This window comes from Terrapene carolina, unplaced genomic scaffold (genome assembly GCF_002925995.2).
Source record: "Terrapene carolina triunguis isolate 2854851 unplaced genomic scaffold, T_m_triunguis-2.0 Scaffold28850, whole genome shotgun sequence".
Classification (NCBI taxonomy): Eukaryota; Metazoa; Chordata; order Testudines; family Emydidae; genus Terrapene; species Terrapene triunguis.
The window spans coordinates 1-22,858 of NW_020693201.1; the positions used below are offsets into that span (position 1 = coordinate 1).

Consider the following 22,858-nt stretch of genomic DNA (forward strand, 5'->3'; position numbering starts at 1 on the left):
ACTTGCCCTCTGTCTGGAGTCTTCACTTTCTGGGACATGCAGTTCCATTCTCTGTGTTTTAGGATCCTCTTTGATAATGGGTGTCTAGGTGTGTGTGTTCCCAGCAAAGATGGGAATAGTTAAATCCCTGATAAGCAGAGTGTTCTGCACCTTTGAGCACCTGGGGAGATGGCCCTGCGATTTTATTGGTTTTAAAGGGACTGGGGTTAAACTAATATAATGTTTTTTTTATGACAAATGGCCTATGAATTCCCCTGATCTCCCTTGTTTTCTTTCCCTTGAGCAGGGTTTCCAGTTTCCAAACCCTATGTGATCTCCCAGCTGGAAGGAGGGGAAGAGCCATGGGTCCTGGATCTCCAAGGTTCAGAGGAAAGCGAGATCCTGAGAAGTCCCTGCACAGGAGAGGAAACATTAAACCAACCCAGAAACTGTAAGTGCCTGAGAGAAACATCTGGGATTCCCCACAAAGACTTTGAGCTCTGTGAGCACAGGGTAATCCCCAGCAGATCTCACTCCTGGCTTCCTACAGATTATGACTGACACTTTGGTAGGAGCTCCCTCCCTTCCTAATGAGTGTTTGGATGGGATGTGGACAGGCCCTACCTTAGGGAAAATGCCACCCTGGATGAACTTGCATTTTGGTGCCTCTGGCCCCCATTGGTGTGGCACCCCTCCCCCATTTCCCCTGTCCTGCACGGGCTTCCCCGGCTCCCTACCCTCCCTTCCCTGCTAACCCCTGCACTGTGCCCCCTTCGCCCCAACCCCTGCTCCCTCTCCTGCACCCCTAATCCCTATACCCCCTTCACTCTTAATTTCTGCCCCCTCCTGCACCCCAACACCTGCACCCTCCTGTGCCCCAACCCCTGCACTGTTCCCCCTGCACCCCTTCACCCTCCTGTGCCCCTAACCCCTGCATTGTGCCCCTTTCACCCCAACCCCTGCTCCTCCTCCTGCCTCCCTAATCCCTACACCCTCTTCATTCCTAACCTGCCCCCTGTTGTGCCCCAACCACTCACTGTTCCCCCTTTGCCCCAGCCCCTGCACTCCCCTCCTGTGCCCCAATCCCTGCACCTTCACTCCTCCCTCCTGCACCTCCCTCCTGTGCCCCTAACCACTGCACTGTGCCCCCTTCACCCCAACCCATGCCCTCCTCCTGCATCCCATCACCCGCATGCCCCCACCCCTACATTGTGCCCCCTTCACCCCAACCTGTGCACCTCCCTCCTGTGCCCCTAATCCTTGCATGGTGCATACCCCTTTCACCCCAACTCCTACCCCCAGCACCTCAACACCTGCCCCCTCCTGAGCTCCCAACCCCTGCACTGTGCCCCCTTTGCCCCTAACCCTTGCATCCTCCTGCACCCATGTCGGGAAACTGACCTGGATGCACAAAGCAGCTGGCATTGCTGCTGGCTCCCCCACTGGATGCTGCTCCTCCGCCCCACACGGCCCTAGGGGGCTGGGAGCAGGGGAGCAAGGAGCAACGTCAGGGCTTCCTGCACCCAGATCACTTTCCCTGTGGGCTGCGTAAGAGGAGGGCAGGAGAGCAGCAGCTCCTGATGCCTCAGCACAGCCCAGGTGGGGAAGTGACCTGGATGCAGGGAGCCCTGGTGTGTGTGTTGGGGGGACAGTGTGTGTGTGTGTGTGTTGAAGAGAGTGTGTGTGCCTGAGTGAGTGAATGCGCTTGTCTCTTTAAGAAAGCTCTCAGGGTCAGGAGCCTGAACTAGGCTTGTTTAGACACAAGCAGCTGCCAGCAGCTCCGGCCCCACAGATTCCCCCTGTCCCATCACCCCAGTGTAGTGGAAATCGGGTACCCAGGTGGGGCGGGAGGGGGATACCCCACCATCAATCAGCACCTCCCCCCCACAGAGCAGTCAGGAGGACGCTCCCAGTCCGGAGTGGCCAGGGATGACTCCAGGGATGGGCGGAGGCATGCGGGGACAGGAACAGTAGCAGCTGCACACATGGAGCAGGGCAGAGAAGGGGACCTCCCTGCTCCGGAGCAGTCACCTGGCTCTGACCGCTGGTCGTCCAATTGCCCCCCGCAGCTCGGGTCTCTCCCCCTCCCCCACGCTGCTGCTCACCTGCCTTCTGTGCCACTTCCGTCAGCCCAGCGAGCCTCTTGGCAGCAGGTCAGGTGGGAATCCAAACCCTGCGACCGGCACCCCCTTGGGTGGGACTCCCGTATGGCCCACCCTAAAGGCCAGCCCTGGATGTGGAGCAGAATTGATCCCCTCCGCTCTCCCCTATGGGGAAGAGTTTGGGGGACTTCAGTCCCCGATTTTTATTTTCTGTCTCCCCAGCACTTACTTGGGTTTGCTCTCTGCCTTTACATCCCTAATTCTGAGATTTCTCTTCCATTCTAGCAGGTGATGGGGTGGTGAGGGAGAACGAGGAGCAGAATCCTCAGCAAGAATATGCTGAGCAAGTAGAACTGCATGGGGCATTACTGCGAAGATCCTAAAGGAATGCGTCCAGGCACCAGGAGCCGGGAAAAGCTGATGAAAGTTACCACAGACCAGAGAGAGAACAGGGAAACCACTCAGAAGGGAGAGTGGATGAACCCATTAATTGTCAGGGAATTCACAAGGACCTCAAGGAAACTACATCCCAGGAGAAAATCCTCAGGGAAAAGAGAGAGTATACATGCAGTGAGTGGGAAAAACTTCAATTACCGCTCAGCCCTTATTCGACATGAGATAATCCACATGAAAGAGAGACCGTATTAATGCTGTGAGTGTGAGAAAAGCTTCAATCATACCTCAGCCCTTATTAGACATCAGCGAATACACAGAGGAGACAGACTCTATGAATGCTGTGAGTGTGGGAAAAGCTTCACTCAGAGCTCAGACCTTTCTACCCATCAGAGGATCCACACAGGAGAGAGACCCTATGAATGCAGTGAGTGTGGAAAAAGTTTCACTGACATCTCCTCCCTTATCTCTCATCAGAGAGTCCACATGGAAGAGAAACCCTATGAATGCTGTGAGTGTGGGAAAAGCTTCACTCAGCGCTCAGGCCCTACCTATCATCAGAGAATCCATAGAGGAGATAAACTTCATAAAAACCTTCTCTAGAGCTGTTAGAAGATTTTTTTCTTTAATTCTTTTGACAGTTCCCAGGTAGTGACTGTTAAGGCTGTTTGCATCTTTTGCACACTGTAGTCCCTCAGCTCCCACACATGAGTTGCCCACTTTTGAAGCCTGCCCTTCTTTGGGGTGGATCATGTGGTCCTTTCTATCAACTCCATTGTCCTGCGAGTCATGGGAGTGTGTGTCCTTTCTACCAGGAATGTCCATCACCCCTGATGGGGGAAATAGGGGGTGTCTTCAACCAGCTACATTGAGGTAAAATCTACCTGGGCCTCATCACTGTGGTTTCCATGGAGTTAGCTAGCTTGAGTTTGCTTTCCTGATGTAAAAAGACAGCTATTCTTGCAGTAAAGACATGGGCCATGGATAGTGGGTGGGGTTATCTAGCACATTTCCTCCTGATCTGAGCTAACCACCACCACATTTCCTCGTCTAAACAGACCTGGAGATTCACATTTATACTCTTCCTCCAGTGCAAAGTTATTGTTCAAGTCGTCAAGTTCCTCTCTGAGGACAAATTGTCTCATTCCCAGTTCTCACATTACCCTGGATCGTGCGGGACAGCAGTTATTTTGTTGATTATTTTTCTCATTTAAAATATATTTAAATATAATGAAGAGCTGGAGCAATGTCAGGGAACTAAGTGTCATTTCAGGCTCTGTGACATTGCAAGGAGGTGGGGTGACTCAGAGATTCCTTCCTTCCCCATCACCCCAGAACTGTTACCTTGTGTCTGAGCCATGCAGAGTTCACCCCTTCATATTCCTTCACTTCCCAAAGTGTCCGGTGAGGTCGTGTTCTTGGCTGTCCGTGCTTGGGAATGGTGCATGGATGTCTTTGCAGATTCTTTAAGGCTCCCTCCATATGTTCTGGGGACAGTTGCTCGCCTCTAGTGGAACGTTCCTGAAATTGGCCTCCATCACCCTGTGGTACATTGATCTCCATGTGGACAGGGCCAAAGGGAGGGCTTGCTGCTGTGGCCACTTTGGCTGTGAGGGAGGCCACTGCTCTGGCTTAAACCATCCTGCGAGCACCTTCCACCTAGCCACCCAATGAAAAGCCCTGGCTGGGATGATTTAGTTGGTGTTGGTCCTGCTTTGAGCAGGGAATTGGACTAGATGACCTCCTGAGGTCCCTTCCAACCCTGATATTCTATGATTCTATGGATGAACACTAGAGAGAGAGCAGGGGGCCTGCCTAATCTCCTACCCCTTCCGCCACCATTGGCCAACCCAAACCCATTGCTGTACCCAGTGGGCTCAAAAAAATAAAAATACGCCCAGATCTGAAGAGTCGGTTGCATTCTCTGTGGTTGCCCTGCCATTCCCCTCTGGCCTGCCCTGCCCTGCCCTCCAGCTCAGCCACCCAGTGAAAATTGAAAAACAAGAAAGTGGAGCTGTTCAAATGCTTCAAAGCCCACCATGCCCAACCCACCCTCTGTCACTGGCAGGAAAGCCACACTTCTCCTGACTAGGGATGTCCTATTGCCCCACAAGAAGTGGAAGGCCATCGTGTTCAGTCTCTGCAGCACTTGTGGAGCTGGGGAAAATACATGGCTGAGGAAATTTCCTGCGACCAAAAGATAGGTCTTGAGCATGACAATCTTCTGGGCTAATGAAAAGGTCCAGTTATGCCACCAGCCGAGCCTTTCCTCACAGGCCAGCAACTGCCTCTCCAAGTTCGCATTCCCCACCTCGTTTCTGACCCCAAACAGTGCCCTCAAGATGTTCATCACCCAAGGGGTGCTCCTGTCTTGGCTGCTTACGAATTGCAAACCCCTGATGGGTAAGGGAAAACCCCCAGCAGGGTCCGATCCCACTCACAGGGTCCTGCTCTTTTCTAGGTTCACCCTGGCTCCGGCTGCAGCCGAGTACCCCTCCAATAGTATCACCAAAGTGCGGCAGTTGCCCAGGGAGCTCACTGTCATGTCGCCTTCAATACGACAGCTCCCCCACTCAGTCCTCCCAGACTCTGGTCAGGGCAAACCATGCCCCACATTGCTCTGCTTCTGTGGAGTGCTCTCAGAAAAGAGTCCAAAGAGAGCATGTACAGAAGGGGCTCAAGGGACAGCCCTGTTATATGCCTGCATGCACAGGGATTTTGTTCCCTAGCCAGCTGTTCACCAATGGGCAGACTGAGGCCTGTTTGTACAGCACCTGCAGCCATCTGATAAAGTCCCCCGGAACGCCACAGTGTTTAAGCACTCACCAGAAATAGTTCAGGGGTTGACTTAGGCTACGTCTACACTATGGGGGGGGATCGATTTCAGATATGCAAATTCAGCTACAGGAATAGCATAGCTGAATTTGATGTATCTGATCTGACTTACCCCGCTGTGAGGACGGCGGCAAATCGACTTCCGCGGCTCCCCCGTCGATGGCGCTTACTCCTACCTGGGCTGGTGGAGTACACGCGTCAATTTGGGGATCGATTATCGCGTCCCGACGAGACGCGATAAATCGATCCCTGAGAGATCGATTTCTACCCGCCGATCCGGGCGGGTAGTGAAGACAAGCCCTCAGTCAAAGGCCTTGGATTGACCCAGAGCCAACAAGTGACCTTCCCACTACTCCTGGCGTGCACATTCACAGACCTCCCTCATCGTGCATAAGGAATCTGTGACTGTCCGACCTCACACCACATTGAATGGGCTACAATGCACCAATCAGTCTGCTACCACTCCCAGCCTCCTCTCGAGTGCTCGGGCCAAGATCTTGTCGTCGGTATTAAACAGAGCAGTGGGCCTCCAATTTTGGATGTCAGTCAGGTCTCCCATCTTGGCCAGCAATACCAGGATAGCATCGTATTGTGATAGACCCAGTGCCTAGTGGTGCAGGGAGCTGTTGAAGAAATTCATCAACACTGGTGTCAGAGGCTCCAGCAGTTCCCAGTAGAGGTCTGGGCTCCAACAAACTCCCCCGGTTGTCTCCTGACAGCAGCTGTGAGCAGTCCCTGGCTCAGGAGAGAAACTTCTCCTGGGCCTGCTGAGCAATGTCCCAGCCCTGGAACAGCTCCCCATAATTGAAATTGCAAGCCCCTTAGCGATAATTTTTAATGAATCTGTAAACTCGGGGGTGGTACCGTTGGACTGGAGAATAGCTAATGTGGTTCCTATTTTCAAGAAAGGGAAAAAAAGTGACCCGGGTAACTACAGGCCTGTTAGTTTAACATCTGTAGTATGCAAGGTCTTGGAAAAAATTTTGAAGGAGAAAGTAGTTAAGGACCTTGAGGTAAATGGCAATTGGGACAAATTACAACATGGGTTTACGAAAGGCAGATCGTGCCAAACCAACCTGATCTCCTTCTTTGAGAAAGTAACAGACTTTCTAGATAAAGGAAATGCGGTGGATCTAATATACCTCGATTTTAGTAAAGCGTTTGATACGGTACCGCATGAGGAATTACTGGTTAAATTGGAAAAGATGGGGATCGATATGAAAATCCAGAGGTGGATAAAGAACTGGTTAAAGGGGAGACTGCAGCGGGTAGTACTGAAGGGTGAACTGTCAGGTTGGAGGGAGGTCACCAGTGGGGTTCCTCAAGGTTCGGTTTTGGGTCCGATTTTATTTAATATATTTATTACTGACCTCGGAACCGAATGTCGGAGTGGGCTGATAAAGTTTGCGGATGACACAAAGTTGGGAGGTATTGCCAATTCGGAGAAGGATCGGGATATCCTGCAGGGAGACTTGGATGACCTTGTAAATTGGAGTAATAGTAATAGGATGAAATTTAATAGTGAGAAGTGTAAGGTGATGCATTTAGGGATAACTAACAAGAATTTTAGTTATAAGCTGGGGACTCATCGGTTGGAAGTAACGGAGGAGGAGAAGGACCTCGGAGTCCTGATTGACTGCAGGATGACTATGAGTTGGCAATGTGACGTAGCTGTGAAAAAAGCTAATGCGATCTTGGGATGCATTAGGCGAGGTATTTCTAGTAGGGACAAGGAGGTGCTGCTTCCGTTATACAAGGCGCTGGTGAGACCTCATTTGGAGTACTGTGTGCAGTTCTGGTCTCCTATGTTTAAAAAGGATGAACTCAAACTGGAACGGGTACAGAGAAGGGCCACTAGGATGATCCGAGGAATGGAAAAGCTTTCGTATGAAAGGAGACTCGAGGAGCTCGGTTTGTTTAGCCTAACCAAAAGAAGGCTGAGGGGAGATATGATTGCTCTCTTTAAATATATCAGAGGGATAAATACCAGGGAGGGAGAGGAATTATTTCAGCTCAGTACTAATGTGGACACGAGAACAAATGGATATAAACTGGCCGTGGGGAAGTTTAGGCTTGAAATTAGACTAAGGTTTCTAACCATCAGAGGGGTGAAATTTTGGAACAGCCTTCCGAGGGAAACGGTGGGGGCAAAAGACCTGTCTGGCTTCAAGATTAGGCTAGATAAGTTTATGGAGGGAATGGTTTGAGGGGATAACGTGATTTTAGTCAATTAGGCAATAACGTGCCATCGCTGGTAAAATGAGGATCCGGCTGGAGAATCTTGCCTGTATGCTCGGGGTTCTACTGATCGCCATATTTGGGGTCGGGAAGGAATTTTCCTCCAGGGTAGATTGGCAGAGGCCCTGGAGGTTTTTCGCCTTCCTCCGCAGCATGGGGCAGGGGTCGCAAGCTGGAGGATTCTCTGCGACTTGAAGTCTTTAAATCACGATCTGGAGACTTCAACAGCTGAGTTAAGGGAAAGTGGGTGGGTCAGCTTATGTGGCCTGCATCATGCGGGAGGTCAGACTAGATGACCATAATGGTCCCTTCTGACCTTAAAGTCTATGAGTCTATAATAGGCCTCTACGATGGCCAGTATTCGACTGTGGTCCTGCACTACCGGAACTGCGGGTCCCGCCCTGAGTCCTCGCATCCTCCTGCTTTGTCTCTGTTCTCTGCAGGCTGCAAAAATGTCTGGGGAGACCACCCCTCTGTTCACTTGGTGGTCACGCTCAAATCGGGCCCACTGCAGCCTCATCTCCCAGAACCTGGCCAGATGTCGCTTGATATGGTTGTACAGTCACATGTTGACTGCCTCCCCTCTCTGGATGGTCTTGTAGAAATCCCACAGGCGCTGCTGCAGGACTTGGCACAGTTGGTATTCTTTAATGTTGCAGTGTTTGCCTGGCTGCCGGAACAAAGCCACCAACTCCTCCTTTACCGATGCCCACCAATCCCCCTGGTTGACATAGAACCCTCTGATGCTTTCCTGTTCTGCCAACACCACCAGGCTTGGCCCCCTGCCCCTTTATCTTGCAAGCTCTGGATGTTCAGCTTCCAATATCCTCTGCCATGGGCCAGGGAATTGCCCACATTGAGACACATGGTGAGTGCTGTGTGATTGGAACAGTCCATTGGCACTACCCTGCACTGGGCTGTCGACGTGCTCTTTCACAAAAATCCAGGCGATGCAACTCCTGGCCTATCCCCGCGGAAAGGTGTACCCCATCTGCAGCTGGTGTGAGCTTGGATCAGAGGAATAGGAGGCTACCGCCTGCCCTCCACTGACTCCACTACAGAGAAACACGTCCTCTAAACCGACCTTGCTACAGACCTGCGCCAGGTAGTGCTCATCGTAAAAGAGTTTCCTCTGATAGTCAGGAAAACAGGACCCGCAGTCCTCAGGCTGTCTGATACTATTAAAATCCACCCCCCCAAAACACCGTGAGGTCCAGAGGAAGGGAACCAGTTCCTTCTATAGATCCTTCCTTTCACACCTTAACTGGGGACCATACACACTAATATAGTGATAACAAGTGCTACAGAACACAAAGTCCACCAGTAATGCTCTCCCTGGAAAGAGCTGAAAGAGTGGCCGCCCTCACAGCAGTGTCAGCCACAGCAGCGAGACCCCCCTTCGGCTCGGTCCGTATGGAGTACAAAGTACCACAGGGTGAGACAGGCCAATTTCAGGGAGGTTCCTCTGAAGGTGAGCAACTGTCCCCAGATCTTACTGACAAGTATTTGCTAATGGCACGGGTGCCCTTTAAGTACGGAGATGAGGGGCTGGGCACAGTGGGCTTTGAAGCCCTTTACGGCTCTACTGTTGTGTTTTTCAATTTTCAGCAGGTGGCTGAGCTGGAGGGCAGGGCAGTCCTGAGGGGAATGGTGAGGCAACCACAAAGAATGCAACCGACTCTTTGGATCACTGGACACACTGCGCCTAATCAATGCCATAGCATTGTATCCCCTTTGGCAGAGCTGCTGTGAGGAGCATCTTCAGCGACGAAGGCAGGTCCCCGTAGCAGTGGCCTAACCAGGTTTCTGTGGCTGTTAAATGGCTGGCCATGGCAGAAAAACACTGTGAGTCAGCAGCAGAGCAGAGGCGGGCTTGGAAGGGGCTCTGGGCCTGGATGGGCCTTGATTCGATCCTGCTGGTCTCTGATTGAGGGTAGGGAAAGGGTTTTACTGCGGCAAGTGGGAGCAGTTGTGTTTTCTGTTCAGGCACTGGTATCAGTTGCTCCAGGTTTCTCATAAGCACACAGGGACATTAGCAGGTGCTCTCCATGCAGGATTGTCCCAGATACCATAACGTGATGGGGATTGCATTTTCCTTTTTTATATATCTATATCTATATCTATAAATATATATCTCCAATGGCATTTCTGTCTGTGATTTCATTTTGCTTTGTATAACCGTGTTTTCTCCTGGATCCGATATTTAACTAAAAAAAGAAGAAAGTCTCAGGGCACCAGATGGAGGAGCAGGCTGGGGCTAGGGCTGCTAAGAGAGCGAGAGTAGCAAGTTTTCTGTATTGTTTCCTGCCCTCTTTTTCTTAACTAGTTTCTCTTCTGCACCAAACTTGCCCCTTTCTCATGTGAGCCTGGCTAGCTCAGTTGGCAGAGTATCAGACTTTTAATCTGAGGGTCCAGGGTTCAAGTTCCTGGTCAGGTAGAGAAAGGGTTCTTTCCCCTTTTGTATCCCCTAAGAATGTCAAGAGGCAACTCTTCAGTACCTTCCTTGACATTACTTTTTCTTTTCAGGACTTGGGCTTTCCTAGGAAAGGCCATTTAGTGCCTGGGACTGAAGGGGCAACTTCCTCACACACCCACTGGCCTCACAGTCTGGAGGAAGAAAGGCCTCTGAGCCTACAGCAAACCACTGCATGCTGACTTGTTGAGCAAATGCAGGGCTGGCCAGAGAGGCCTTGAGCAAGGGAGGCAAAAAATTGTCCGCCCAGGCTCTTCTACACTGGAAGTCAGCAGAACACAGCCTGTCCCCTGCCTGTCCCATGGTGTATGGGCCAGCCCTCAGGACTTTGAATCTTCTAATCAGAGTTCAAGCCTCAGTGGGATCTTGGGGCAGCTCTTTTGCCACCTAACACTACTGGGTGTTCCAAGCCTTCCTCTTTCTCTTTCAAATAACATCGGAGCCTGTCTTTTGCCCGCTAGCTGTTGTGACTTGAGTGCAAGAGGGGATGTTTGATCCAGAAGGTTGGCCATGCTTGGAGTCCTGAACGTAGGGATGCGAGCTCCATTTCCTCTGAGTCCTGAAGCTGGGCTGCAGCCTGGCCTAGGAGCAACCCTATTGGTTGACCTACTCACCCAAAGTCACTTTGGCGGTGTTGGTGTTCCCCTGGAATGCTGAAGGGCAGGCCTAAGGGAGGGAGAGTTAATACTCCTCCCTGACATTAGCTGAAAAAAGAGCAGGTTGACCCAGAGGCGGATTGAGTAGATGGGATCCTTTATTGCAATACTTGTTCCCCTCAACCCAATTGTTGAATAAGCACTGCAGTAGTTACTGCACACTCTTTTTGTTTAAGTTAGTACTTACATGCCTACATCCGTTACAACACCCCCAAAACCCTTATTAAGTAATAAAACACCCATTCTGTTAGTAGACCCACCCCATCTATTGTTGACAGCATTACACATATTATACAGGCATTTTTTCCTTGAAAATACATTTCTTTTATAGATTCATAGATTCATAGATTCTAGGACTGGAAGGGACCTCGAGAGGTCATCGAGTCCAGTCCCCTGCCCGTATGGCAGGACCAAATACTGTCTAGACCATCCCTGATGGCATCCCTGTTGCCACAAATCTCCCTGGTCAGCAATTCTCAGGGGAGGGAGGAAGGGGCCATAAGCCAGAGCTTGTTTATGTAGCTGGGAAAGGAAGAGAGGGGGAAATAACATTTATTTTACCTTGTTTCACACAAAGGGCATTATTCGAGAGCTACATTTCTTATGCAGCTACATTTTTATTAACTCTTACAAGCAATACAGAAGAGAAAAATATGGCAACTTATTTATTAAACAAAGAACTAAAACCTACCTATCCCTTTGTCCCCTAATGCCATGTCAACACATTAGCAGCTTCCCACGTCTGTTAGTTAACCCTAACATATCCTAACACTCCCCCACTCTCTTCAAAAAAGGCCCTAGGCGCCCCTCCTTCTCACACACTGAACGGTGGGGCATTCAGGCTGGAGGCCCTGGCTCCAGCTAGTCTGATACCTTGGTCCACTGATCATGCTACGAGGAGAGAGAGAAGGCAGCTCATAATGGGGTAAGCCACTTAATATACAAATATGGCTTTTGGGGAGAGACTAAGGGAGTACATAATTTCAAACACCCCATGAATATGATCAATATTACAATTAATAGGAATAACATTCCTACAACATGAGTAAGATGACCAAGAAGTGAATGAGTGTTCGTTAGGCCTGTTTGAAGGGCACAGGCAACATTAGTCCAGGCACAATCAGCAGGCAGTTTAGTAGCCAGTTGGAAGGCATTCATTCTTCAAAGGCCCTTGGTTTCCAAAATCAGTGTTCAGCTATGCTCCACGTGGAGCTCCCGGAGTAGCTGTATCACATGGTCCCAGTTCATTTAGGTGGATTCCATAGTCCAGTTAGTGGGCATCGTTGGGTGTCCAGTTACATTAAGCTGATGCATAGCTGATATATGAATCTGGTAAGTGGAGTTTCCCAGCTGCAAGGAAAAGTTTCCTGGTCCAAATTCCATCCACTCCACACACCTTTCACCCTCCAAAACCTGGCCATTAAGCACGGCTGATTTCTCCCAACAAATTTTATTTCCCAATGCTGAGGGGGTACAGGTTCTAAACACTGCAGGGGCGGCGGTTCCTGGGGCCATCCCTTCCAGGTATTTCCCTATCCCACCCACGCAAGACCCGTGTATGGGCAGTATACCTTGGATCCCATTAGAAACAGTGTGTCATTATTTGTTATTACTGCTTGCCATACGGGTTCTTGGGACCATTTCCATTTGCACCCACCCCCGAACCCTGTCTGTAAAAGCGTGGCTGAGGTCCATTTTCCTTCAGCCTCTAACAGTAAGGGTACACCGGCTCAGTGTACATTCCTCCAAAATTGTCTCCCAGGTGGTTCTAAAGGGCCAATACACCTTTAATTGATTTGCTACATTGGTCCCCTTCAACTCAGATGGCCATAAACTCTGGCGGGCATTTTGCAAGAGATTTACAAGATGATTGGTGAGGGCTTGTTGAACCTGGCTACATGCTTCTCCCCACAAAATAGTCTTTACCCTGTTCACCAATTTACTTATAAGGGATTCTGTAATATTCTTGAGGGTTAGAATAACATTTCCCAACAAATGGTCGGTTGAGCTAAGCACAAATCCCTGTAATAACGCCCCCCCCCTCAGTCCAGTAGCCCCAGGGCATGTTCCAAGCATTGAATTTGAGCTGCTGAGTCAGCTTCCTGCAACAAGTTTCAACCTTCCCAGAGGTAGTTTGTGAGGGCTCGCCATTTTCAGATGTTCTTGTTTAATTCCCATCCATCCAATTTAAATGAGTGTGAAATTACTCATAGCAACATTCTTCCACTTACTTTGGTAAACTGAGAACAGTTAGCAAATGTTGTATTGAGATACCAGTCAGTGGGGAACAGAGTGATAGTCATTTGTAAACCAGTTGCATTGAGAACCACAAGTCTCTGGATGGGGGTAGATCACCATGGGGATGGGTGTGTCACAGACCATTTGGAGGGAGATGGCGGAGTAAGGAGTGGAAGAAGTTTAATTAGGGTACATTTTCCCTTGGTCCCAAAATGGGCAGCACGACATATCCAGTTAAAAAGGCCTGAAGAATTTACAATATCCACCAAATTAATGGTAATAACAAGACAAACACCACAAACACAGAACACAATTTTTTGTTGTGACGGTAGACCCATGGTGTTATGGGTTGTTCTTCCACTGGCTTGCCCATAAAGTGTCAGAAAACAAAATAAACATTTCCCAGCCCCTTGGTGGGGACAGATTATTGCTTTAAAATGCCCCCCCGCCCCCCCTTTTTTTTTACAATTTTTTTGCTGACTGCAGGTAAACAGAATCACCTGTTTTGTTTTGTTTTATACAAAGGATACTTGCTGCATATCTAGGCAGAGTAGGCGTGTCTATGCAAACACAGTCTGTTCCTTAAGTCTTTCCCCCAGCTCATCACTTGATGTGAGAGGGAGCTCATTCAGACCCTGCTTACACTTAGTATTTAAAAACTCCTTATTGTCCCTACCTCTCCTGGCCTTAGATTTCTCCTCCTGTCCCTTCTTTGATAGGTCAGATGCAGGGCCGGCTCCAGGCACCAGGTACCCAAGCTGGTGCTTGGGGCGGCACCTGGAGGGGGGCGGCGCGGCGCTCCGGCCGCCGGGGAGAGCGGGGCCACAGCAGGGCTCGCCGCCCTCCCCCCGGCGCTCTGGCCGCCCTCCCCCCCCCCCCCGTGGGGGGAGGGGGCGGCCAGAGGCTTTTTCACCTGGGGCGGCGAAAAAGCCAGAGCCGGCCCTGGTCAGATGTGGTGGCCGAGTGGTTAAGGTGATGGCCTGCTAATCCATTGTGCTTTGCATGCATGGGTTTGAATCCTATTCTCATCGTGCACATTTAGTCTTTTCCTCTCCTTTACAAACAACCATCTCCCCCTTGGTACAATGAAAAACCAAACCATGTCGCTTCCTGCACACAGAAACCCTCTTAGGATCTCAGACCTCCCTTGCTTTAAATAAAATATGTCTAAATCCCAGATTTCTCAAAGAGTTCTGTATTTCTTGGTTTTTATCTCAAAAGGTAACATCCTCACAATCTCCCCCAAACACCCTGGGACATCCCCAAATTATTAAAATGCCCCCCACCTCAGCAAGGCCACAACAGTGACCCACAGCTAGAGTGTCTAGGCCAAGCTGTTCTGAAGGAGAAACTCAAACATTTTCTTTCTGCTTCCCTTGGCAAGGTCTGACTGGGAAAACAAAATCCCCCAAATTGAAAATTTTCTGCTGAAAAACCAATACTAATCTGTTTGGGGACTTTCATTTGAATGTATTATTATTATTCTCTTCTGATCTCTGAATTATTTCAGTTCAGTCTTTGTCCTCCAGATGTGTTTCCAGCTATTGAGTTGTGGGGGAGAGAGGCCAAGTCATGATGTCTCTTCCCCTCTTTCATAGTTTCTTCCAACTTGCTAGAAAGCTCCTTTGCTATGATGTGAGTCAAGCAGTGTCCATTGTCTCCATGCTATCTCAGAGAAGTCTGCATTGTACACGGTTCCTGGGATAGTTCTTGGGAGTGTGGATACCTTTAATGGGCCAGCAGTGAATCTGGCTCCTCCATTGTTGCACCTGAAAGGCTGGTGGTGGGCATTTCCCAACCTCATAACATATTTCAGTAACGCACACAGAGCAAACTTCATAACTTCCTAAACAACGCTAGCACACAGAATGCAAGAAGACATTAATGTTCAACTGCTCAAGACTTCTGAAATGAAACCTCACAAGGCAGACTTTGTACAAACCATATCATCATTATATGACAGTGGTGAATATGGGGCGTCCAAGGTGCTGCTTTGAGCACATCGAGCCACACCTGGGCTTACATTGCAATGGAGACATACCCTTAGAGATAAAGATTGCAGCATGGCTGGCCTGGGTCATGTGACTTGGGCTCATGGAACTAAAGCTGTGAGGCTGAAAACTGTGGTGCAGATATTTGTGTTCGTGCTGAAGCCTGGGTTCGGAACCCTCACCCCTCGTGGGGTCTCAGAGGTTGGGCTCAAGACCACATCTGCACCATAATTTTATAGTCTTGCAGCCCAAGCCCCATAAGCCTGAGTCAGCTGACTCGGGTGTTGTGACAGGTGCCCTGGGTGTTTTAATCACTGTGTAGACATAATATTAGGATACATCTACAGTGCAATGAAACACCCACGGCTGGCCTGTGTCGGATTAATCAGGGTCATGCGGCTTGGGCTGTAAAGTTGCAGTGTACGTGTCTCAGCTCAGGCTCAGTACCCTGCTCTAGGAGCCCAGAAGGTTGGGAGGGAGTTTAGCAAGTGGAAATGGTAAAACCACAGTGAAGTATTACCCTGGACTCAATGGCATTTCTCCATTGATCTGTCTGCTTTGGGGAAGGGACAATAACACGTCCTGCTGCATTTGTTATTTCAAAGCGTGGTTTAGGATTTTCATTCTCAGACACGGTGCACAAAGCAGGACTCAACCCTCGACATAAACAAAATGAGCCGCCCACAGATTCTGGCAGCCACAATCAGGCATTTGGTGTGAGAGCTCCGACCCGCGCCTGTCCCAGAGGGAGGGGGTCATCTCTGAGAGGACTGGAACACTGACCTATAAGGTCTTAACTCCCAAACTTTCAGTAACTCTATTATCAGGACCTGTAAGGGTAATTTAAATCATAAGAACAACCATACTAGTCTAGACCAAAGGTCAATCTTGCTCTGTATCTTGTCTTCTGACAGTAGCCAATATCAGGTGCCCCAAGAGACACACAACAAGGCACCACAGGGAGTTGAACTCAGGACCTCCTGGTTACAAAACAGGTGTTTTATCCCACAAAGCCATGGTGTCTGCCTGTGATTAATTAATGGTGTCTGGTCACACCTGACTCCTTGCCAACCCTCACGGGAGCTTGACAAGTGTTGCTTGTGTTTGGATTCTGTAAAGCAGGGGAACAGGTGAAGTTTTCCTCCCAAGGTGTATGTGTGATTCTACAGGTCTACACTACAAAATTAGGTCAGTGTAACTACATTTCTTAAGGGTGTAAAAAATTTACCCCCCTGAGCAATTCAGTTATATCAGCCTAACCCCAGTGTAGATAGCACTGTGTCGACAGGAGGGCTTCTCCCATCAACATAGCTTGGGGAGATGCTTGGTTAGTGAAGACCCAGAGAATAGGTGGACCGTGACTCTTGCATTAGGAGAGGCTGGGCGCAAGCACTGGAAGGTCCCTAGAAGTAGGGGGGCATCGGTGCCCAAACCCTGGCACTGCTCCCCCACTCCACCCCGCATTACTCATTCTCCTCACTCTGAGGCCCCACCTGTGCTCCACCCTCGCTCCCGTTTGGCCGCTTCCCACCTCCGCTCTGCCTCTTTGGCTGAGGCCTGCTGGTCTGCCTTTGGCTCACTCCTCTCCTCCCCTGAGGCCTCCTCGCCTGCTGCCCACACCTCTCTGCCCCCTCCCCTGAGACCCACCCTACTGACCGCCCCCACCTCTCTGCCCTCTCCCCTGAGACCCTCCCTGCCCACCGCACCCACCTCTCTGCCCCCTCCCCTGAGACCGGCCCTGCCCACTACTCACACCTCTCTGCCCCTCCCCTGAGACCGGCCCTGCCCACCACTTGTACATCTCTGCCCCTCCCCTGAGGCACCTGCCCTGCCCACCTCTTTCTTCATGCTGCCATTGTTATTCCATGAAACATCAAGGATGGAATAAAAAGCTGAGTTTACTCCAGGGTGAGGAAAGAAAGGAGCCACCAACCCCTGGCAAAGCTCAGTGCCCCAGAGAAAACCTGCCCCCTGCTATTGCAATCACTGATGTACTGGGGATATGACGGGAAAGGGACTGTCTGAATTATCAGGGCAGGAAATGGACAACAATCTACAGCAACATCATTAACCACAAACACACTCTCATCATTCTCCAGCCGGTAGGTAAATGAGCAGGAATTCTTGCTGTTCAGTCACAGACAAACTTGCACAGCAGTGAGTGTGCTGTGGAAGCTGGTCTGAGGAAACAATTGGAAATGATCACTCAGTGAGAACAGAACTAGAGTGTGGTTAGAAAGCTGTATAAAACAAGTAGTTGTGGCTGAGTGGTTAAGGTGATAGACTAGCTCCATTGGGGTCTCCCTAGGCAGGTTTGAATCCTGCCAGCTATGGAGGAAGTTGTGGCTCTTTAGTTTCAGTGCCTGAGCATCCTTGGCGCCAATGGGAGCTGGGCCTTGTCTCACTCTCAGGCTATGTCTACACTACAGAGTTATGCTGCTTTTGTTAAAGCATTTTAATTAAACTGCTGTTGTGTGTCTACACTAGGCTGCTTGTGTCACCAGAGCACATCCACGCTAGCAGCTCTTGGATTGCCACAGAGAGCAGTGCACTGTGGGTAGCTATCCCACTGTGCAACTGGCCGCAGGGTGCTTTGGGAAGAGTTTGCAATGCCTCATGGGCCGGTACAGCATCACATGATGCAGGTTTCTCTATCCCATTGTTCCTTGGGCATCCTACTAGAGTGCCAGCTGCTTTTCAACTGCAGTGCATGTGGCGGGCAGAGTGTGTGACAGAGAAAGTGTGTGGGGGGGGGAGAGACAGTGTGTGTGTTGGGGGAGTGTGTGTGTTGCGGAAGAGTGAGTGTGTGGGCACACTGTCTCTAAGTTCAGACAGCTGCGGGAAGCAACCAGTCCTGAGTCAGAGGGAGGGGGACAGCCCCGATATCAGCCCCCACTTTCCTCACTAGCTCAGCACAGCACAGCAGTCTCTCTCTCTCACATACACACACACACTGCTGCCTGCCTAGCTCTGTCGGGGTGCCAGAACAAGGGGGTTTAGAGGGCCATGGCCCCACCACTTTTTACCTGCTGTAAGGATGAACAGCAGAGGGGGGACAAGGCCGAGTCTTGGGGGGAAGAGGTGTTCTGTGGGTGTGGCCTTGGTGGGAGGGAGGGGTGGGGTCTCAGGGAGAAGGGGCAGTGTGGGGTTAGGGCCTCAGGGAGAAGGGGCGAAGTGAGTGAGGGGCCCTGGGGAAGGAGCATCATGGGGGCACCACAGTTCGGACACCGATGCCACCCCACTATGAGGAAGCTCCCGCCACCTGCTCTGTGTTCGCAGTGCGGGAGAGAGCAGCATTCCACGGTAGTGATTTGCTCCTTGCTGCCGGAGCAAAGCAGCAGGCTCAGCTGTCAGAACTTCTTGGAGCTATTAAAGGGGAGGGGTCCATGCCTCTGTAGCAGGAATGCAGGCCAGCCGAGTTCACGGCGGGCATTGTGGGATACTGGCGGAGGCCAGTTATGGTGATATAATGACCAGCAGCATTTACACTGACACTTTGTCGATTTAAGTCTGCTGCAAAAAGCTCTAGACCTCTCATCGAGGTGGTTTTATTTTGTCACCAAAACAGGGCAGTTTTGTCTCCAGACGTGACAGTGCAGTGTGTACACCAGCCACAAGCTGGCAACCCGGGGAACGTAGTGTGTTTTTCACACACCTGAGCAATATAATTCTGCTGAAATAACTTTGTAGTGCAGACCTGGCCAAAGATTCACACACACACAGCTTGCAAGGAAAACTTCACCTGCTCCTCTGCTTTGCAGAATCCAAACACAAGCAAAGCTTGTCAGGCCTGGGTGGGGTCTGGCAGGAAATCAGGTGTGGGCAGACACCATACTTTAACTACTAGTAGGCACCATGGCTTAGCTGGCTAAAGCACCTGTTTAGTAAACAGGAGATCCTGGGTTCAACTCCCAGTGGTGTCTTGTTGTGTGGCTTTGGGGGCACCTGCTACTGTCAGAGAACAAAATACAGAGCTAGCTGGACCTTTGGTCTAGCCCAGTATGGCTGTTCTTATGGTTTAAATTACACTCATGGGCACTGATAATAGAGTTACTGAAAGTTTGGGAGTTAAGAGCTGATAGGTCAGTGTTCCAATCTTCCAAGGAGGATGACCCCCTCACTCTGGGACAGGGGCAGGTCTGAGCTCTCACTCCAAATGGCTCATTGTGGCTGCCAGAATCTGTGGGCAGCTCATTTAGTTTACACCCTGGGCTGAGTCCTGCTTTGTGCACTGTGTGTGAGAATGAAAATCCTAAACCACCCTTTGAAATAACAAATGCATCAGGACGTGTTATTGTCCCTGCCCCAAAGCAGACAGACCAATGGAGAAATGCCATTGAGTCCACGGTAATACTCCACTGCCATTTTACCTTTTTTGCTTGCTAAACTCCCTCCCAACCTTGTGGGGTCCCAGAGCCCGGTACTGAGCCTGAGCCAAGATGTCTACACTGCAAATTTACCACCCCACAGCCCAAGCCCCAGGAGCCTGAGCTGGCATGGGGCAGCCCTGAGTGTTGCATTGCAGTGTGGACATAGCCTAACATTATGTCTACACTGTCATAAACATACCCAAGTCACTATTCTCAAACCCTGGGTCAGTTGATTCAGGCTTGTCAGGCTTGTGCTACAGGGTTTTAAAATTACAGTGTAGACACTTGGGCTAGAGCCCAGCCTCTGAGACCCCACGAGGTGTGAGGGTCTCTGAGCCTGGGCTCCAGACTGAGCCCAAATGTCTACACTGCAGTTTTTAGCCTCACAACCTGAGCCCCAAGAGCCCAAGTCAGAAGATCCAGGCCAGCTGGGCCACAGGACTTTTATCACAGTATAGATGCACTCTCAGAGTATGTCTACATTGCAATGTAAGCCCAGGGTTAGTAGAAGTCATGTCAGCAGTCCCAACACATAAACATAAACCACGAGGAAAAGGCCCACCCCCAAATAAGCTGGGCAGTGTCCTTTTCCCTCAGGTTCTTAAGTCCAGCAACCAAAAGTCCTTTAACATGAACCATCCCCTCTCTGCACCCCACTCACAGTTGTTGTCCTTATTCAGTGCAAGCCCAGAGGTGCATCTGTAGAGTTCACCTCCCATCCTGGGTGGAAAAGGGGGAAAATAAGAAGGCACCATACTCACTATGTTGTCTAGGGACTCACTCATCCCTCCACAGCCACCCTGTCCTAAAGTTGGTCTAACACCTAAATTTTAGGACCCAGGCCCCGGCCCACTTGGCTTTGGAACCCATGTCCCCTGCCTAGCAAGTGCTATTGAATTGAGGGTGAGTCCCTCAATCGGGGTCTGCCAAGCACAGTTCTGCTGCCCTCGATTAATACAAGGTTAACAACCCTTTATTTCTCCTGCCCCAATAACAAGGAGACTGGGAATCCAACACCAGCCAAAAGTGATCATTTCGGCAAGCAATCCAACATATTTCCAACATACTGTAAAATCCACATGCAGACTCATACAGGAAACCTTGCAAGAAAAACTTCCTGAGGTGGTCTGAAGCACCTGCTGCTGGAGGGAAGGAGGAAGCCATGGGTTGGGATTGAGGAGCTCTGTAAAAAGGAGGGGACTGTGGGTTGGGATTGAGGGGCATTGGGAATAGGAGGGGGCTGTGGTTGGGACAGAGAAGAAGGGTGAAGAGGAGTAGGCTCTGGTTGGAAGTGAGGAGCAGTGTGCATAGGAGGGCCTGTGGGTTGGGACTAAGCGGCACTGGGAATAGAGGGTACATGGGTTTGGGCTGAAGAGCATCCTCGTTTGGGGATCCAGCAGGACAGGGGAAGGCAGCAGGTGATTCTAATTCCTTAAGGATATTCTGTGGGTTTGTGTGTGTGTGCAGGGGAGGAACAAGCTGTATGCCCAGAGGCCTTTATTCCTCCAGCCTGTAAGGACATAAGGGATGTCAGGAAGTTGCTCCTTCAATCCCCCACACACAAACGCCCTTCTTAGGAAAGGCAAAATCCTGAAGAGAAAAAGTAACATCAAAGAGGACTCCAGAAAGACAGGTTTTTAAGATCCTAGTGAGTAGTTTATCACTTGACCAGGGACTTAAACCCTGGACCTTCCGAGTAAAAGTCTGATGCTCTACCAACTGAGCTAGCCAGGCTCACAAAGAAAAAGAGCAAGTTGGTGCAGAGGAGAAACTAGTCAAGAAAAAGAGAGCAGGAAACAATAGGGCAGTGGTTCCCAAACTTTAACAACCTGTGAACCCCTTTCACTAAAATGTCAAGTTTCGCGAACCCGCTTCTAAAAATGAATATTTCCAGGGATTTTCTCCTTTACCTGAGTATAAATTATAAAAGCAGTGATCTTGGAAATATAACATTTGTTTTTATGACATGCTTATTCCACACTATTATTAATTATTATTTATCATAACAGTATTGTTAATACATTATGAAAACAGCAACACTCTTCCAAGATCTCACTTTCATAGCTTGTATCACTTTGAATAAGCCTGTTATAAGAAAAGGCTCCTATGTTTCATCAAGGAGTATCAGATGTGAAACAGCATGAAGGTATTTAAGAAGCCAACTCAAAGAGTTCCTCTTTCCACAAGCATTCAGGTCTTGAGCAGTCCAGGCAAACAACACACGTTACAACAAAGCTTAAACTTGTTCTTCATAATAACTTTAAAAACAATACTAGCTGCCTATTTAATTATAAAATCAGCAAAAAATATCCACCTCCCTTTCCATTTCTTATAAGGAGTCTTGAAGTTTAAATCTCCTCAGTGTGATAGATATGCTTGCTTTGATCTGCTTAGCTCTTGGAAGCTCAGGGGCTCCAGGCTGCTGGCCCCCTGCTGCCTGGGGTTCCTAGGGACAGCTCTGTCCGCCATTACGGAATTTTTTCCCAAGAACCCCCTGTAACATTTCGCGAACCCCCAGGAGTTCACAAACCCCAGTTTGGGAACCACTGCAATAGGGGAAACCTGCTGCTCTCTCTCTCTCTCTTCCCAGCCCTAGCCTGGCTTGGTATTAGTGCTGGTTAAAAAGAGGGGAAAATATCAGCATCTATCAACCTTTTATACCTGTACAAGAATCAGGCACAATACAGAGGTACCCATCTGCAAGTGCCAAATGGTTGGATTGACTAATGCAACCTCTAAAAGTCCAGGGCACACTGGGATATAGAGCCAAGTGTACATCATCATCATTATTTCAAAGTGATAATGATAATGATAGGAAGGTTCACAATTGATTAAGTAGTTACATACAAAGGTGTACATTTGGCAATGTACATTGGTAAATTCTGGCTCCTTCTCAGGCTCAGGTTGGCCACCCCGGTCTAAATGTAGAAGTTACAAAATTTAAACTTGAAAGAGGGCCAATTTTCCCATCATTTCACACCTTTGCAGCCAAACATGATGACTTTCTGAATGAACCCTCCTCGTTCAGCCAGAAGATCTTGGGGTGGATGTAGGAGTCACTGGGTAAAATTCTCTGGACTCTGTTATGAATCAGGTCAGAGCAGAGGTACATAGTGATCTAGTCTGGCTGTAAAATCTATATATCAACACCAAATATGGTGTAAATTAATCCTCAGAAACGGCTGTTCCCCACCCAGATCCCAGCAAAGGGCTATCCAAGGAAAGGGGCTGTTTAGGAAGGAAAGAAGAAAGATGTCCTTCTCTCCCTGGAGGAATTGGGCTCTGTGATTTGGACAGAAAGGAGGGGAAGAAAATGGCCACACAATGGCAGTAGAACCTAAGAAATGAAACACAACAGGCTTCTGTGCACATTGATTCTGAACAGTGAACGAACCTGACTCCTGTATCTTGAAAAGCCAAAAAGCCATTTCTCTCTATGGCCGGGAACACTAGGAGAAAAGAGTTCCAATCATTCCTGCCCGTTTACTTTTGAATTATTTTATATTATAAAGAAAATTGTAACAAAATTAATCTGAACTTGAGCTGCCTGTTATTAAAAGCTGGTTCCCCAATTCAGTTCCAA

The 22,858-nt window shown here is 49.5% G+C and overlaps 2 non-coding genes across 2 annotated transcripts; both read left to right on the plus strand.

Annotated features, from left to right (window-relative positions):
* The first annotated feature begins 9,911 nt into the window (after positions 1 to 9,911).
* TRNAK-UUU lies at positions 9,912 to 9,984 on the plus strand. The gene has a single exon. It is a non-coding gene; the product is annotated as a tRNA-Lys (tRNA).
* Positions 9,985 to 18,754: 8,770 nt separating this feature from the next.
* TRNAT-AGU lies at positions 18,755 to 18,828 on the plus strand. Its single transcript has one exon. It is a non-coding gene; the product is annotated as a tRNA-Thr (tRNA).
* Positions 18,829 to 22,858: the final 4,030 nt, after the last annotated feature.